The 5,815-nt window shown below is 37.7% G+C and overlaps 1 long non-coding RNA gene across 1 annotated transcript; it reads left to right on the top strand.

Moving 5' to 3' along the window:
* The first annotated feature begins 3,261 nt into the window (after positions 1-3,261).
* Positions 3,262-4,129, top strand: LOC118344988. The gene is made up of 2 exons (XR_004798697.1): positions 3,262-3,301; positions 3,796-4,129. It is a non-coding gene; the product is annotated as an uncharacterized LOC118344988 (long non-coding RNA).
* Positions 4,130-5,815: the final 1,686 nt, after the last annotated feature.

The raw sequence follows: 5,815 nt of genomic DNA, 5'->3' as shown, positions 1-5,815 counted from the left end.
AAAACCTATGTTAGTATATTCTTGCTGTATGAAGTAATGCTTACTAAATATTTGACTCATTTTAGTTTTTATGTATGCCCCTCTCCCATAGGAACTAAATGAGCAGAACGTGTCAGGACAGACATGGCTCAAGGGAAAGAGCACGGAAGTCTAGGCATAAGAGTTTTAAATGTATGAGAGGCCTTTTTGTTTTAAGTTTGATGTTTTCCACTGTAAACCACTTTTATTATCAAAGCACGTTTTATTTTATAACGTAGAGTTTTGCACCCTGGGTATGGAAGTAAAAAGTTTTAAAAGGATCTGTAATTCCCATCTCATTTTCTAAAAAGTTTCACCACAAGAACAGGGTGTTACTGAAGAGGTGCATGCATGGACCTTCAGAGGTGGTACTTGATGGCTGTAGTGAAGGGTGGCAGGCAGTAGCAGCGATGAGTGGTGCATGCAGAGGTGCAACGTGGAAGACGTGGTGCATGGGTAGAAGTGCAGCTGGTGGCAAAAGGATGTGTGAATGAGTGGTTCACGGTGCTGAAGGTTGAAGAAGACCAAAACGACATGTTGTTTTGGCAACATATCGTTTTCGTCTATGGCCTACACAATATGTCGTTTAGGAGAAAAGAATTCATTCGGTAGAGATAAATGACAGGTCATTTTTTTGTTTTAGAAAAACGACAAGTCGTTTAAGAGGCCAGATTGCATTCGGTATAGATAAACAACATGTCGTTTAAAGGGGCTGTAAAACCACCAAAAAAAAAAAACAAATTAAATAAATAAATAAAAACATAAAACTAGACAAAAAAAAAAAATTAATTAAATAAAAAAATAAAACTAGACAAAGAAAATAAAATAAATAAATAATTAAAGATAAAAAGAAAAGTAGTTTAACATATTAAAAGTGTGTTGTGCATGTAATGAAACATTATTAAATCACAAGTATTAAAATCAAGCATAAATTATGCTATTAATCAATTTAAATCAAAACTTGGATTTATGCCTTTTAATCATTTTTTTAATCTAAAACCAATAATAAAATAATAAAACAATTAAAAATGTATTGATTTTAAATGTATAAAATATGGAATAATGTAGCTCAATCACTGACACCTGCTTCTATTAGGAATTTCACTTTGAAGTGATATGTAGAAGTAACCGCCTTGAGGTTATTTAGGGTCGGGTGCCTTATTATAGCTTTGTAGGACGATGGGGTTTTACAACCAAGAAATCCATTCAAGTAAGGCTTGCAAGGTATCCTTTGCAATGATGAAGTCGTTCGCTCTGTCCATGAACTCTCTTAATGTAGATGGAGTCCATCTGGCCAACTCAGCCATGAACGGGCTTCAGGGCCAAATTCCTCCCAGCGGTGTAGCTAATATAATTTTTTCATCTTGTTCGTTCATGGTGAGCCTTTCTTTATTGAAGCGTGTCAGGTAGGTCTTCAGGTTCTCTCCTTCTTTCTGCTTTATGGTTAATAGGTAGGCCGCCAGTTTGCAGCGTCTCCTGCTTGCCATAAACTGCATAAGAACTACTTAGTAAGCTCCTCAAAGCTACCAATTGATCCGGGGCGAAGGGTTCCGAACCATCCTTGCACTATTCTCTTTAGTGTTAATGGGAAGGCACAACAAGCCACCTCCCCTGAGAAGCCGTGGAGAGTCATGTGTGCTTTAAAATTCTCAAGGTGATCAATGGGATCTTTAGACCTATTTGCCATCTCCTCGTACTTGTCCACCAAACTGCGTAATTCGTCGTGCATCTTTTTCTTCTCTATTTCTTCACTATTAACCCCCTCCGCCCGCCTGCACTGTATGCATCTCCTTCAGGTTGCCCGTTCTGGACATGAGGATTGTCCCTCTATTGTTTTAATTCCTCGTTTTCCTTCTGCTATTGTTCAACAACCGTCATCACTTGTTTCAACCTTTCCTCCGCTTCTACTAACCTTCCTTCTGCCTCTATCATGCTTGGTCCTGGATCTCGGTCGACTTGTGATCGCGTGACGGTTGGCATGTAAAAATCACGTTGAAGTTTATGAAAATCCCATAGATGGCGTCACTATAAAGGACGTATTTCACACTGCCAACCGTATGGATAACCCTGTGACGATGATGGAATGGCTCTGGTTGCGTATTTAAACTCCGATGCTTAAGTTAGTAATAGTGTAAGAATAAGTGTAAATAGAATGAATATGTTTCTTACCTTTATCGAGTTATTTATAGAAGGATGTGGCATGATGGCGATTAACTCTTGTTACTAGTCCCGTGTGCTTATCTTTTGTGATCTCTTGTTTAACTAGAGATGATGTCTGCTGTTTTGTAGGAGTTATCTCACTCAAGATTTATATATTCAGTCCTAGGCCTCTTCCCTAGTTCTTCAGAGTTATCTTATCCCGTAATTGTGGTTGTGAGCCCATCATTTGTGGGGCTTTTAGCCATAAGCCATCAATAAGTCTTCTTGAACTTATGGATGTGCTTGGCCTTAGAGATGGGCTCGAAGCCCTGGGGTCTAAATGTCTCCTCCACGAGGCATGATGTATTTTCACATATCTGATCTTGACTTGTTTCCCCTATTTCAAAAACACATATGAAAAGCTCAATAGGCTCAAGGACGCAGGCACCGACATATCCTTGGGTGTTTCCAGAAGGGACATGGCAACCCAGATGATGGTAGCAGTCACTCATCTCCACACAAGAGGCTTTCTTTCTCTGCTTCCACTCCCTCCTCCCCACCTATTGTGCAGCTTTATAGCCAACCATCATCTGAAATGGAAGTTAGGGATGTTGTGGTAGATGAACGTGTCATTGTGACTAGGTGGTCCAAAAAACGTAGAGCTCGGCTCCCTGGGAAGAGCTCAGCTTACGTTGATGACTGGAAAAAAAAAGGTGTGGGTACTCAACCTTCCATTTTGGATATAAAGAGCATTTCCAGGTTTGAATATTTGACTACTTTATTATTTAAATTTCCTTCATTTCTGTTGGGACATTTAACTACAATATGATGACACCTTAATGGGGTCATGGAATATTATGAGATCCTCTAACAAGAAATCCTTATGTAGCCCTTGTACCATAGTACGTTGAATACTTTTTGTTTATCCATGTATAGTGAAATAAGAAAAGGAACTAGGACTTGTTAAATCCTTATGAGGAGCTCAGTGTTGGCCAGTCTGGCCAATCAAGTTATTAGGACTTCCCGTAAGGCTCTATCATTCCGCAGAACCCGTCAGATAGGCTCCTTGAGTGGTTGTTTCACCTGCCATTCTTTCTAAGGCCTCATCCAACCATCTATTATTACGATTGACCAATAATAGCAGGTACCTTCTCTGTAGAACTCACTGGTTCATATTTTGATCCCTATTAAATTTCTCATGTCAGAGACGTCCTTTCTGCTGGAGTTTCTTCCATGGAATACTCTTCAAAGACATATCTATACTACCAAAAAAGCTGAAAATGAGCTAGATGATTACTTAGCTTTACTTTTATTCATCAGTGTAAAACTGATAACCACAGATTCAATAGTTAGTGGAGGGTGCTTATTACATCCCTTATTACTTTTCTGTAGCTTTGTTATTTGAAATGCATCTGAACATTGCAATTGAAAGTAGGAGCATTTGAATGCACAACTTCATTCTCCAAATTCACCAATAATGGGTTCAACAGTATGGAATGTGTCTTGAGTTATAACTCATTGGGAATAATCTTGCAGAAAAGACTGCTATTTGATGTTACACTATTTTATATGAATGGAAAATTGTTCCTGTACATTGATTGTCCTATGCTCTCCAACTTATGTTCTATTTTTTATCAGATTAGAGTTGAATGGGAAATGAGGGGGGGGCAAGTACATGATTGATGCTGTACAGCAGAGCAAAAAAACAGTATTATTTTGACACTGATTTGGTGTCAGCTTAGTATTTGTTGTGCACTAAAGCACCAGTTCTTCCACCAAGGTTCCTGATAAGATTTGAGATTCCAATTGCAGTATTCTTGTGGATTCAATGGTTAGGAACACATATATGTAATGTATGTAAATAAATCAACCTTAGATTATTCCTTTTGGGGGTTCCCCTTTCACCTTGATAGCTTGTGGGACAAATGGAGATGTTGCATTATTAAGATCTATACATTAGTTTTCGAAGTTCCTCCAAATGCTAAGATTTAGGTATTGTTTGTTTTTACAATTCATTTCAAGTCACTCATCTCATCATTATAATTTTTTTAAATTTTCATACAAATTAAATAAATAATTTTACTTTTTTAAAATTTAAAATAAAAATAATATTAAAAAAATATATTTTAATAATATTTTATTTAAATTTTAATCATTATCTTAATTCATCTTATTTGTAAAAACGAATGAGTCATTAATGGACCTTTTATTTTTGTATAAAAAAAGGGCAATGTTGCCTTTGTGTACTTTCTTACTTTTCTTCGATTTGAGATTATGTAATTTGGTCCCAACTATGCTGATGTGATTATAATGCAGGAAAAAAAAAAAAAAAACCAAAAAGGAAAGAAGTGATTGCCCATTTAACCCCATTTTGTGATCCGTTCACTCCTTGAGTTGCTGGGCCACTCAAGCCACCCCATTTGGGTGGTTCTCATCCCCATTATTTGGTGCTTTCAATTAGAGAGATTGATATATCACTAATGTCTTAAAAATTACTTTTGACTAGCTTTTTGGTTTTAACGTTTGAGTTGGGCTACTCTGTCGTCCAAAAGTAGCTCGCTCACTTTGACTGCTACTTACTTTTACATTTTTTTTAAATTCATTTTTCTATTCACATTTTTTTAATATATTTAAATAATTTTTTTTTAAAAAAATACACCAATATATTTAAAATTACTTCCTTAATCACTAAGTGAAAAAAAATAATAATAATAAAATTTTTTTCAAGTGGTTAACTTGAGCGGTCAAATTGGGAGGTAAAGTAGTTTTTTCCTTCACGTTTTATTAGTTACTTTTTTTTTTTTTTGTCCTAAGCAAGCAAGTGAACTTCATTAATATTAGAAAAATGATAGATGATGAGGGGGTGGGGATCTCCAACAAATACCTCATTACAATAACCACAATGCAAATGTGGTGAAAAAAAGGGTTCTGGTACTAATTTCTTGGTCCCTATCCTTACTCTTTGTCGTAAAAGACAGTCTATTGGTAAGCTACCGCTGGAGGCAGTGTAAACGGGTGCACTGCAGTCTGTTGTCTTGAGATAGTTTTTAGAGAGACCCTTAGTCCATTTTTCAAGATAATCGTTTAGGAAAAGTGATAATATAGTAGGAAAATCGATATCAGGATGATAGATCTGCGGCAAAACAACAGTCTTCTCGTGCCTCTGTATTGCCGCGTGTGGGCCACACATCAGTGGTTTGGAGGTGAGGTGGGTCCGATCTGAAAGATCGAGAGGTGGGGGATCCACTGGTACCGTGCGTGTTGTCTGTCGAGGTGTCGGGATGAGGCGGTTTGTGGAGCTCACGCATGGAAACAAGCCTTGCGTGGGGGCCACGCATCGACCTTTTTGGTGCGATTCCGGGTTGTCTTGGTAGATTGGCGACTAAGGAGTGGTGTGGTGGGGCACATGTTGACTGATGGTGGTCGGAGTGTGATAGATCTGAGAAAAACTGAAATGGTAGAAGGAAGAGGAAAAAAAAACCACCATGAAAGCATATTCACACCTAGGTAGCGGAAATGGAAAGGAACAACACAAGGAAATGGAAAGGAGGGTAGAGTCCTGACTTTCACCCTCCTCTCCGGCGAAGGCTATCATGGAGATAAGGATGAGTTTTTTTCTAGAGAGAAGTCAAACCTTCTCTTTTTCTTGTGACTTATG

This window comes from Juglans regia, unplaced genomic scaffold (genome assembly GCF_001411555.2).
Source record: "Juglans regia cultivar Chandler unplaced genomic scaffold, Walnut 2.0 Scaffold_111, whole genome shotgun sequence".
Classification (NCBI taxonomy): Eukaryota; Viridiplantae; Streptophyta; class Magnoliopsida; order Fagales; family Juglandaceae; genus Juglans; species Juglans regia.
Note: the sequence above shows the minus strand (reverse complement) of the source record. Positions and strands in the feature narration are given on the sequence as shown.